At 38.4% G+C, this 12,853-nt stretch overlaps 1 pseudogene; it reads right to left on the bottom strand.

The window, feature by feature from the left end:
- Positions 1–2,258: 2,258 nt before the first annotated feature.
- LOC146622357 (uncharacterized) lies at positions 2,259–8,161 on the bottom strand (annotated as a pseudogene).
- Positions 8,162–12,853: the final 4,692 nt, after the last annotated feature.

Below are 12,853 nucleotides of genomic sequence, written 5' to 3'. Positions count from 1 at the left end.
ATTGCATACACTGCAGCAGAGAACATTACTCAAAATTGACCTGTGCTATATGTGAGAAAGCTAACTTCTGGATGTTAAACAGACTGTAAACTGTAAGCTTTCTAGTACACAGTCATTTATGAGAATATCTTATATAGAAATATTTATTGTTGTGTTCCAGGAGGGTCAGTGAACTAAAGTATAAAGGGGAGTCTCTGCCTGTTAATGATATTCTGAGTGTTCTTTAGCACAAAAACATTGTAATGTTCTGTCAAATGTTATCAAGTTCCATGTCTATGTGTATTACTTCGAATTACTTTAACTGTGTATTTGGCTTGATACATGGATCAAAACATAAGACACATCTTAATTTAATGTGTTAGGAGTTTTAATGTACAGTGTTTAATCAGATAATGGTGGTTTATGTTGAGTATTTTGTAATAATTTTTAAATGGTGAGTTGGTTTTTATTTACACCATCTGTATTTGTTAATGATGGGAATGTTTAGTTGTTGATATTGGCTAGAATACTGTTTAAAATCGAAGAGATATGATATTATGCCTTGCTGCTTTATATATATTATAACGCCAACTGTCACATTGGCAGGCTACATGAAATGGTACTAAGGGGCATCATAATCTGAGAGGGGGCACCTTGGCATTTTTCTGAACTCCAGTTTCTCTGGCTAAAAATATAATTATTTCATGTCATTTTTGCTTCTTTTTTTTTAAACTATTTATTCTGATTCCAGAACAGCTTTAGTTTTTTAATGTTGGTTAAACAAAACTGAAAAAATAAAGAACTAAATTGAGACCTTTTGAACTCTTAGAATTTCTAATAGATATAAACATTCTTTTTTGGTCACTGAATTTATCTGAAGCTTATTTTATCAGCTGAATAACAAATTCTTTGCACCCACCTGTTCTGTTACATTCGAATGCTATTTTTGCAAAACTCACCACTTCTGAAAGGATGATATGTGTTGTTGAACTACCGGACAAATAAACTGAAATCTAATCAATTTCTAATTATTTTTGGACTATGTAGTACAGACAACTAAAAAATTGCAAATGACAAAAGCATATCGACAACATCTGTGTATTGACTGCCTGTGTTCCCAGGCACTTTAATTTCAGAGAAGGGTAGACAGAAGTGCATAATCTGTCAAAAATGTAGCAATATTTTATAATTAACAATATATACTATTTAATCTAATTAGAAATCCTGGCCTACAATCTTGTTTATCCTAGAAACTGTTAAATCTGATTATCATTGCTTGTTAATTTGTAATTATATAAGACAGTATAAAGAATTGTGAATCATCTGTATGTCACATTATGGCAAAGTCCTTTCAAAAAAAAAAAACTTGTGATGGCAATATGATTTTTAACAAAACAACTAGTAAACATTTTGGAAGCTAATCAAGGGAAAATAGGACTTATTGTTACAAGATGATGTTTATAGGCCACATCAGCTTTAAGAATTTGTAAACAGGATCTTATCATTAACTTTCAATAACTTCTTTCGCAACCATAGTGACATTCTTTACTAATATTAATGGACTTTTCACCCTAAAATCAAATTTACACATTTTTCTGTTCGCTAGCTGTAGTATTCCTTAATCCACATTGTTTTAGTGTGAGTTGCCCAATTTTAGAGATATTGACTGTACAAGCCTACCCCTCTCTTGTTTCACATGGTACTTAATGCTTAGTAGCAAAGTCCTTATGTAGACCTTATGTAGCTTCATGTTGTTTTTCAACAAGGAAGAGATCTCTACAGCTAATATCTCCCAAAACTAGGCAACTCACGACAAAACATTCTAGATGGATAAACAGCAAGCCAATGTGTGTCACTGCGGGGTATGCAGGTGTGTTGAGAGAACGTACCCAAAAGCAGACAAGGAGAGAGAGAGGATAATGAACTTAAAACAAAAGCGAGCCTTTATTCTGGCTGATGGCTGGAGTAAAAGAAAATAATGACAATGTGTACAGCAAATTTTGATGTGATCTGTCCCTCTAACGCTAAACACAAACCTTGTTTTCAACAGAAGTTAAAGATGTGGTCATTTTCAAAGAATTTTAAACAATAAAGAGTCCTTGTGAAATCTGACCTAACATACAACTAAACCATCAGAAAATTAAATTTGTGACTGCTTGTTATACGGCTGAATATATCAAATGCTTCAATGACAAAATGAAACAAGACAGAATTTATGAACTCAAGGATAATCATACAAATAACAATTACAGCTGTAACCATTAGTACACTCATCAAGTTCAAATGATGTCCATTTCAAAGTAATTGCTGGAAAGGACATTGTCGAACTCTGTGCGAAATTCAGGATAAGAACTGTAAGTGCATGGCACTTCAAGGGTAGCTCCACAGGTGTGAGCAACAGGCCTTCTGTTGAGCCCAGTTTCAGCATTAAAGCACACCAAAATTTTGTCAACACATATCACAGAAGATCCTGTGCAGAAGTGCAGGATTTTTTCAGCTTTGGTTTCATCAGCGTTTTTAACATAACGCTGAAGATGGTTAAACGTTGTTTGTTCTCCGTGAGACAGCATGATTTTTGTTGCTTCAAATAGCTGCACTAGTCTTTTGCCTGTGGCCTTCTTTGTCTCATACAGAGATAACACACTTTCCTTGTCTGCCAGTTTCAGCTGCAGATGTGCCATGGGTGTGGAGAAGCAATCCATTATATACTTTGGCTCTTGGAGAATGGCCTTATGAGCCATTGTTTCAATGGCAGGCTGCATGTTGTTCTTAGGTGGTAGGAAGTGGGAACCCATCCTTGTAAAAAGGTCAAGCAGGTCCTCTTCATCATTTTCATCCATTGTGCCTTGGAGAGCCTTCTCAACAGCTGATCTCTCAACAGGAGGGAGATAGTTGAGAAACAATGCAATCAGAATGTCTACATCAACTGAGTCCATTCCGTGGATGCAGGCTAAAATGAAAGCCCTTGACAGCCTCACTGGAAAGACACCATGGTCTAGTAAGCCTTTCACCCATATCTGCCCAACTGCTTGCCATTCAGCCTCACTAAAGTCTGGCCTCAGCCTTGGAACTCGTTCATTTTCACCTTCACACTGTTCCAAAAATTGCTCCCAAAATGCAGTGTAAACCTCCCTTGACACCCCAGCATCATCAACAGCATTTTCATTTACAAAGTTCATCTTTAAAGTCTCATTCAGAATGCGACTGTCCATAAATACAGCCAAAAGATCATCAACAACTTTTATCCTGCGAATTGATACATGTAGGGGGCTCTGTGGGTCTCCTGAATTAACAGGCAGAGACTCCTGCTTGAATCTAAACGCAAACCTTGTGCGATGAAATTCAGTCCATGGTCCTGAGTAAAAGACAAAACATGCACATTCCATAAGAAATGCAAATGAATTGTACAGATTACACAATATCAATGTTCTGAAAAAGTTTGAAATTTATTTGTCTAATTTTAGTGGGCTGTACATTCCCAAACCATGGTTGCACTGACAATTTATATATAACATTAACATTGTGGCCTGATGGATGTCCTTGTATGCCTCACAGAAAATTATACAAGTGTTCTTTACATGTATGAGAAGACTCACTTCTGTGCAAAATAGGTAGAGAACACAATAGTGACACCAAAACAATGTCTCACTGCTGTGTTATGTAAATAATTTGATTTCAAGACAAAATTTCCTGTTTAATCTTATCTTAATGTAAAACACTGGAATTGTCTCTCAACTGACAATATCCTTTTAATTCAAATGGACCCACAAACTGCCATATCCTCAGAAAATAGCATGACATTTTTGGCATCTCTACAGTATGTAAAGGTAGGTGTTTATGGTTGCCTGAATTGATCCATCTTACCTGTGCAATCTGGGGTGCTTCCTCTTGTATTGACTGCATATGGGGTGTGGGCAAGCCATTAGCTGAAGACAATGGTAGCAGGAAACCATCCATAGGTAATCCATTTGTGTCGGCATTCTGAGAAGGAAGTATTGCATTAATTGACAACAGACACCTTAACCCTTCAAGATTAGAAGACTCTTCTTCAGTCTTCTACCTTGGCCTATTCTAAGTCATGAATGTTCTTAAAAAGTCTGCAAAATATGTCAATAGGTATTAAGAAATAGAACAAAAATACACCACTTTATTTTCAGCCTACATGTCTCACTTACAAGAGTAAAAAGACATATTACAGTGGAATTCCACAGGTTTTTATCAGATCTTGATGTACTTATTGCTACTTAAAATGTTGTATTACTGCTGCAAAAAAAATCAAGTTTTAAACAAACAAGAGATGAATTCTGATTAATAGAAATCGAGCAATTCTTTCACAGTACTGTAAGTTATTTCTTTTAAGATCCAAAAGAATATTACAGAAAATAACACACATGCTTAAATTTTGTCCAAGCAGGAATGCATGATCAGCTTTTTTAAAATCAGAACTATGCAAGTTACTGAATTTGATTATTAATAAATTTCCATATTTTGTCACACTTAAACCATATCAACCACAACTGTCCATGGTCTTACCTGTCTGAGATCCTCACTGTTGACATAATTCAGGGTTATCACGACTGTGTCATCACCATCTGCTCTGACAAGATCCTCTTCAGGATTCCATACAACCGTATCCGCTTCGTCTATGTGTGGAAAACGACATTCCAAATCTTCTGGAAGTTTGTCCCGGGACTCTAGTTTGAAGGATTTGTTAGGAACTATACTGGTCAGATCAATAATTTCAGAGCAGTGGTCAGGGAAATCATGATCACTTGAGTCAGTCTGCTGCCGCTGTCCCACGACAGTGTTTTTAATGTCTGTTGGGGTTGAATGCATATGATGGGATTTTCCTGGACTTTGTGTTGTCACTGCCTCACAGAGTGATTTCAGTTTTTTTGGATTGGGTTCCATCTGGAAATTGTGAATCTGTGAACCAGAAAACAAACACAAGACACAAACGAAAATAATTCAATTATTTTTTCAGCAGCCAGTCATTTTGTACATGTCAATGAATACAAAGCTGTAAGTCTTTCACAGATGTATTAAATGTACCTTACCACACAAGTCAACAACAAATTCCTGGAATAATTTCATCCTTCAGAAGTGCAAATATTCGTAGATGTACATAAAGCACTTGAATAAGACAACTCTTTATTGCAGTTGCACAGTCAAACCTAGTACAATAGTACAACAAAATTAGAAAATGTCGGATGTTACCACCGAGCACTACTAAACACAACAAAATACAGTAACTTTAAAGTGATCATTATTTTTAATAATAACTTTCTTATTTTAACAAACCTGTTTGCCAGTGTCACTGTCAGATGAATCCCCATGTTCAAGTAGATCTGGGACAAAATCATCTGTCTCACTGTCAAATCCAAGTAATGTCACCGGTGAATCTTCTTCAGTTATGCTGACAGAAAAATCCTCTTCAGATGAGGACTGAACTGTTAACAGTGTTTCATCTTTCGTGCAAATGTAAAATCTCAGGAGCTTCAATTTGGTTTGTTCATAAAGTTTGCCAACAGTGTCATCTAAAGCAATCGGATTTTTTTTAAAATCACAGATATCAATGACAAAGTCTTCAACTCTCCCTTTTGGCGAGTACCCATCTGGAAAAAACAGGTCCTTTCCCATTTCCAAAATCTTAGCTACAGTTGTAGTTTTTTCCACAGTTGCATGTCTTGTTCCTCCACCATTTCTGGTTCTCACTTGACGGTATTCATTACTGCTTAAATGAAGCCATCCGATTTCTATTTTTCTGCAGGTCTTCTCTGCTGCAGTATTTCTCTGTCTTGCCATCCCTTCACTTTGCTTTTGGAACACACCTGATGAACCACACAGCACTCCTTTGGTTTTTGATCTTACTTTCCGTGCCGCAATTTTATCTCTTAGGTTCTGCAGAACAGTCTCTTTATCTGTGCTGTACTTAGTTTGTTGACAGAAGGACTGGACAGCTACTCTGTCACCATATGTCCTTATGTATTTTGCCATTTGTCCATCAGTCATGACGGACAGCACTGCCTTATCCACCTGCAGACATAAAACATTAGAGAAATGGTATTAATATACTTTTACTCTAGGAAGCCACACTAGCACACATGGAATACTAACTGTATTAGAATAGAGTTCTTAATCACTGTTCATGATCATTATCAAAAGTTACTCTGTCAACTTCTGTCTTATTACTTTACTGTTGCTGTGTTAGTATTAGTATAGTAATAGTAGTAGATATTTATATATGTTGGGAGAAAACCCTGCAAAAATAAACCCAGGAGGAATAGAGACACAATGAGACAAAGTTACTTTTTTATGCTTAACGTGTACACGGGTGAGCTGCTGGAAACAACCCACAACCATGGACAGTGGCTTGGCATTTTTATAGGCACAAATCACAGAGACAGTGAGAACAGGATAAGAAAATAATAAACAGATAAAATAAACAACTCCATATATGGTGCTAGTCTCGTCAGCAGAGAGCTGGGAGAGATAAAACAATCTGAAACAATATGTCCCCGAAACAATATGTCTTTGCTGGGAAAGTCTAAAAAGACACTTCTAAACTAATCTAACCACAGACAAAGGGCATCTTTGTACATTTAAAAGAAGGTAAAGAAACATAGAATCATTTTTCCTGTAGCAATATACTACGTTACTAAAAAATATTTTGCTAGTAAGGTATAAGTAAGGTAAGTTCCACCAAGTATTTTGTGCCATGCTGTCCATGTTACCATGGTAATGGCACAGCCAGATAACAACATCCAAATTCATGGGCTGCAACCTCTTTTTTTTTTTTTAAACTGTATTTATCACATTGTCCAAATTCATGGGCTGCATCCTCCTGAGGACGCTTTTGTAGACCGATTATGTCACAGCGATGCACCGAAGGCTATCCAATTTCGTAGACTCCTTTTTTTTTATTATTTGCACAGAAATGTACAACAATTCTGGCAATCTCTACAAAGATTCTATTTTAAATTCGTAAACTCCTCCGAATGCAGCAGACAAATGCGTCCTCCTTTTCACCTATTTTTTTTTTAATTATTGAACTTTATTAAGAAACAGTATACAGAACATGTATACAACCAGAACAAAATTAACATATGCCAGGGGGTGTAATACAAAGAATTACATTCACTTTTCACCGAATTTGAAGGATGGGTCCGGTGTGTGCTTCGTGGCCCATATCCCAGAATTCAAAGTGCGGCCCAGCCAAACTCCAGTTTCCGGTAATGGTGGCCGTTAATAAGTTTTAAAATGACCGTTATTAATCTTTCTGGGTCACAAAATTTTTTTAAACACATTTCAGGGGAGAACGTGGGTGTATAAACTTGAAATATCTGCTCGGTTTATCAAGATATCGCATATTTGCAAAAGTGCTTCGACGTTTTCCTTGATGTCTGTTACCCACCAGCTCGATAGGTAGCCGAGAGCTCAAGGGTCACTAAAGCCGCCAAGAACGGCACAACTCGCGGCATATTATTTTCAGATCACCGCGGACTTTAGCTACTCAGGCTAAACTTAATATATAAAACACTTAGACAACCTAAAAATGTTAATGTTTGGCTTTTTTCAGTGTTTCATTTGTTCGTGAGTAAAACGGTTTGGCTGAGATTAAAGTTATTAGATTAAATTCGATAAAATAAAACTTTATTAATCCCCCGGGTGGGTTCCACATTGGTTTTACAGCGCTTAATCAACGTCACACAGAAAACTGATTAAACAGAAGTGCGAGATGGTCGAGAATTTACTCCAGTGTCGTCTTATATTTTAGATAGAAAGGAGCAGACGGACGAGCTTATTACACTCCACCGAGACAGCGGTGACGCTAATCAGAAGGCTAGACCGTCCAATTTCCCCAGCCGTTCTGAGAACCCGGCCCACGTAGACCACGAAGCCCGAGTCCTCGGGAGGATGCAGCCCATGAATTTGGACACGATTTGAAATTTCAAAACATATGTGCACTTAACGAGTTATGTTTAATGAACCTGAACATATTTACAAGAATTAACATTAAAGGCCTGCATATACGACCTCGGTTTTTCAACAAGTTACTCGCCTTTTGAACCGCGGTGTTTAATGCTTTGTTGTTTATACGTACTTTGTCTTGTTGCATGTGCATGATGTCGTCGTGTGGGACCTCTCTTGACCGCAAGAAATGTTCTAAATCCTCCTCCATGTCCGCACCGTATGGAGCCCCGTACCGTAGCACCGCACCCTTCAACTGAAACGCTATCAAAAAGGAGCGGGATCTTTTGCGAGATCTCGCAATACTTATTGCGAGCGCTCGCAATACTTTTGCGAGATCTCGCAATACTTATTGCGAGCGCTCGCAATACTTTTGCGAGATCTCGCAAAAGTCCGTCTTAATTTTTTTTTTTCTCCCTAATTTTTTTTTTTTTCCTCCGTAATTTTTTTTTCTCCCATGTCCCCTGGGGGGCTCCGTAATACTCCACTCTGCATTTAACCATCAGTTATTATTCATCTCTGGCTCCACAGTGTATCTTTGTCCTGTCTGAGCCTGATTCTGCTGGAGGTTTCTTTCTTCCCACTGTCGGCATGTGCTTGCTTATAGCAGGTCGTCTATATATATTATGTGCTATATAACTAAAATTGAATAGCAGTTGATTTGAATAGATGTACAACACTGCTTCCCTTTGCAATGAGAGATTATTGCCAAAGCTACATGCAGAATTACTCCTTATATCTACAGTGTAGCACACTATAGTTACTGTCTACCACAGTTTTTTTGCCTGTGAATTGGAAATTTATGTACCTCCAAAGAGCCTTTAAAAATTTCTCTCATGAAGTGAAAAAGTCAAACCCATTAATTTGCCTTTGGTAACTAAATGTCACTTTTTGTAGATGTGGAAAATTACAGTCTTGCGACAGTGCACCTGTCAGCGATGGTGATTAGTGTTAGAGAGAAGCAGAGAGTGAGCAATCATGTGTTTATAGCGCACAACTGATTTCCTGAGCACAGCATTACACTGTCATGGTGATAGAAACATTTAACTGGTGATATGAGATTCACTCGCAAACAAAGTTTAATTACTACAGTGGGCATACCGACTTTTTATGTCAGTATTGTGACCCATATAACCAGGTATATAGTCACAATGCAACACACAGACTCTGTGATGTAAATAAAGATTCTTCGCTGGTGCAGCCGCGTTGGCGGTTAATGGCAAAAAATTTCATCTGTTGAGGAATCAAATCAAAGGTAGCTGTCAGGTTTTTGATGTCAGCCTCTAATTGATAAAAGACAAGCGTTTCTCTCCAGACTTGCCATTTAGCTCTGATGTCGAGCCATCAAACAGGGCGTAATCCATCTTAGAAAAGGCTCAGACAGATGTAAAGCTCAGAAGATCAGAATGCAGTGCAGACGTGTTGCCTTTTAAGTGACAGTCAATAAACCTCAAACTTGGTATGAACTCTCACGGTAATGAAGTGCACTCTAGTGACACTAAAAACACTGCATCTGCTATTCAAGTCTGTGAGAACACTGTGGATACAATCAGCGTTTTGTCTGGAGACGCCCCAGTTAGCCTTTACCTGCACTGCTTAGTCGGAGAGTGCCGATGGCAGCAGCATTTTGATCAGGGAGCTTCCGATGCAGCAGATCGTGGACATAGGAAGTGACAGCATCAGTAATAGAGACTGAGGACTACTAAACTCTGCAGCAAAGTGATGAGGAGTTGGATTTCTGCTGACACAGGGAAGAGGGTTGGATCAAATGTCAAGGAACGCATTAATTCTCCTGTTTTTTCTTTTTTTGTTTTTTTCCCCCCGTGGGCCTGCACAAAGTAAGACTGCATGAATATGAAGGAAAAAGGTCTTGTGTGTGTGTGTGTGTGTGTGTGTGTGTGTGTGTGTGTGTGTGTGTGTGTGTGTGTGTGTGTGTGTGTGCCACTGAATGTGCCCCACAAACTATCTACATGTTCTCAGATATGCTAAATGTCACAGAAAGCGCGTCTGTACATTATCAGGAGTTAAACTGTATTATCATCTTTTCATTAACTGATGATATTAAATGTCACTCAGTGTTATCTTCCACATCGCCTTGTCTGCACAACTCACTTTCTCTGTATAATGAGAGCTTTGTTCAGCCTAACTTCTCTTATTGACTGAAGCCAGTGGTCGATTTAACCATCGATTTTACATGCAATTTGAAGAGAGTTTGTTGCATTCTGTCTGCAGACGAATTTGGTCAAGTGATGGTCGATAATCAGTGGCCAGAGATCAAGTCACATCCCTTCTCACGTGCCGAGCATTACGGCCGCCGGACTGGATCACAGTCTGTCAGGCTTGACGACAACATGGCGCTTTCTGTCGTGCTTGAAGGTTAGAGCTTACTGAGTGTCGCCTACTAAAATCCCAGCCTCGTGTGCTGCACCACACAGCTGCCATGACGAGGGCAGATGTACATTGTGGTTGTCTAAAACACATGGCCTTGGTCCCTTTTGGAGTGCACTCTATTACTCTGAAAACTGGTTGTGTCCTCCTGCTTTAGACACTATTAGGCTTAGATTGGTGTTCTTTGAGTTCAAATAGCTAAAGTGGCTGTGGCCTTTTCTAGACTATTATTTAGAGGAATGGTGACCTTATTAAAGAGTACAGCTAGTATAATTTGGGTTTTCATCAGATGTGTGCTTTAGTGTTGTGTGGAGAAAGGCTGTAAAGTTGTTGTAGTACATGTGCATGCAGAACAAAAAATAAAAACCCAAAACAAGACTAAATATGATTTATTTGGCAGGTCAATTGCAGTTACTCAAACATCAACCTTAAAGTTGATGTAAATCATTTTTTAGAGGAATTAAATTGAAGCAAATATGTTGTCCTCATAAATATACATTTAATATTGTGTAATTATGTCTACCAACAAATTTATGTATGCTAATGAACTTAATGAATTAAAAATACATGTGAGCGGTTTCCAGTTTGTCATCTTGCCCCACCATCTTTAATGCAGTGGCTGAGATGAATATCGCCGTTCCGCCTAATTGACTTTTATGTATATAGTCCTATACATAGCACACCAAAAGTGCAGGAAAAGAGAGCTTAGAGACGTTTGTTTGCCATGGAGGCAAATTTAATTTGTGTCTGCAACTTTTAACTCAAGATAAGAAGGATCATACCTATGTTTCATCATCTGCAAAGGGGTCCCCTTCACCAAGGAAGGGAAAACACAAAGAAGACAATGCAATTAATGCTGTAACTCTTACTCCTCACCTCAAGCTGTATCTCCTTAACTGAAGCCAAGGTTCCAATACACAAAAATGTGCATAAATTCTGATATTGTCTAGAAATGCCAACTTCCTGTCTCTGGACAGCTGGTTGAACCACAATAACAGCTGGTTATAAGCTAACATTATGCCAATTTTAGGCTCGAGTGTCCTAAAGATCACATTTCCCTCTGATAACCAGTGTGATTACGTTAATAGTCCAGAAATGTTACATGGATTTCAAAGAAAGTTCCAGTAATTCTGGCTAACAGTGGCTAACAGCTGCTAACAGCAGCAAAAACAGCAGTGCTTCCACACAAAAAAGTTCAGGATATTCTCAACTACTCACCTCTGTCTTGCTGTCATTGAACAGTTTCACTGACTCATTGATTTGCATCATACTGGTTCCATAAAGTTTTACGGAGTAAACAGATCTGGTCACATATTGACAGCTGAGGTAAACAGTACTGACAGCCCACCCTCACTACAGATGAATGACAGCCAAAGTAGTCTGTCATACAGCAGCCACTGTAACTACGATTAAGAGAGGTAAGAAAACAGATTTTACTTGATTGCGTCTAGTGGTGAGATTTTACACACTGTACCTTTAATTTCCACCCACCATAAATTACAACCAAATTTAGATAAAGCAGAGATATTGTTTTTTTGTTTTTTTTAAAATTCATACTACATAAGCCACCATGTGACTATGGCTACAACCGACTAAAAGACCACCCTTCTGGTAACACAACTAAAGGTTAGGCTCGTTATGGGACTAAGCATAACATGCTCATAGAGCTGGAGTTGTATCAAGTCACTTGAGTTGTTTTTGTAGCTGATATCTGTACCTAATGTTCCCAAAGAACATTTCAAACACCCGTTTAAGATTCCGATTCACAAGGTCCCGAATTGATTCATATACATATTTTACATATTTACATATTTTTGTATCTATAAAAAGGAAGCTGACACTCGCAAGACTTTATCAAAGGTGTGAGCATCACAGCAGATGCCTTTGTGTCAAAGTAGCTGAAGATAAAACACAGAAAAACATGAAGGTGATTTTCCTGGCCTGGATTTTATAAAAATATTCTGCAGTAGATCAAAAACGAAAGAAAATCATTAATCAACATATGAACATTACGGAGATCACGTGACCCGTCGGCAGGAATGCCAGCGTAGTTTTTAGCTCTGCACACATTGTCACTGTTTATCACTATCCTGTCATATAAATTAGTTATCTCGACGCCGATCCCACTATGGACACCTCTTCAACCAGAGACTCACGGAAAAGGGAGATTGCTCAGTCTCCCTTAAAGAAAAAGTTTAAAGATTCCTCCGTCACTAAGGAAGACCTCGACGAGGCTATTGCTAACGGTGTGAAGCTAGCACTTCAGGAACAACAAAAGTCCCTCGATTCAGTGGTTGCCTCGGCAGTCAGGGAAGCTATGGACTCTATCTTGATTCCTGCTCTGCGCGACTTACGCACAGACCTTCAAAAGACCAATGAAGTGATAAATAATGTTAGCGGGGAAATCGAGAGGGTAGCTGCGATGGCTAAACGCACTCAAAACCGAGTGGACTCAGTGCAAGCCGCCGCGCGTGAGGACAGACGATCGGTTATCGATCTGAAGAAACAACTCGAC

The sequence above is a fragment of the Diplotaxodon limnothrissa genome, linkage group LG11, assembly GCF_057381915.1.
Source record: "Diplotaxodon limnothrissa isolate DT_005_m linkage group LG11, D_limnothrissa_male_GT1.1, whole genome shotgun sequence".
Lineage (NCBI taxonomy): Eukaryota > Metazoa > Chordata > Actinopteri > Cichliformes > Cichlidae > Diplotaxodon > Diplotaxodon limnothrissa.
This window is presented reverse-complemented; position numbering and strand designations above follow the sequence as displayed.